Raw genomic sequence first — 613 nt, forward strand, 5'->3', positions numbered from 1 at the left:
TAGATGCATGCTGGATAGCGGTCGATGAGTGGAGTAATAGTAGTAGATGCAGAATCGTTTCGATCTACTTGTCACGGACGTGATGCCTATATACATGATCATGCCTAGATATTCTCATAACTATGCTCAATTCTGTCAATTGCTCAACAGTAATTTGTTCACCCACCATAGAATACTTATGCTCTTGAGAGAAGCCACTAGTGAAACCTATGGCCCCGGGGTCTATTCTCATCATATCAATCTCCATTACTTTAATCTTGCTTTTCTTTTTTACTTTGCCTTTACTTTTTACTTTGCATCTTTATACCAAAAATACCAAAAATATTATATCTATCAGATCTCACTCTCGTAAGTGACCGTGAAGGGCTTGCCAATCCCTAATCGCGTTGGTTGCGAGTAGCTATCGCTTTGTGCAGGTACGAGGGACTTGAGCGTGGGCTCCTACTGGATTGATACCTTGGTTCTCAAAAACTGAGGGAAATACTTACGCTACTCTGCTGCATCATCCCTTCCTCTTCAGGGAAAACCAACGCAAGCTCAAGACGTAGCAGGGGGGCGCCCCCTACCCTCGTGACCACCTCGTGGCTTCCTTGACGGAGGGTCCAAGTCTCCT

This window comes from Triticum dicoccoides, chromosome 3A, assembly GCF_002162155.2.
Source record: "Triticum dicoccoides isolate Atlit2015 ecotype Zavitan chromosome 3A, WEW_v2.0, whole genome shotgun sequence".
Classification (NCBI taxonomy): Eukaryota; Viridiplantae; Streptophyta; class Magnoliopsida; order Poales; family Poaceae; genus Triticum; species Triticum dicoccoides.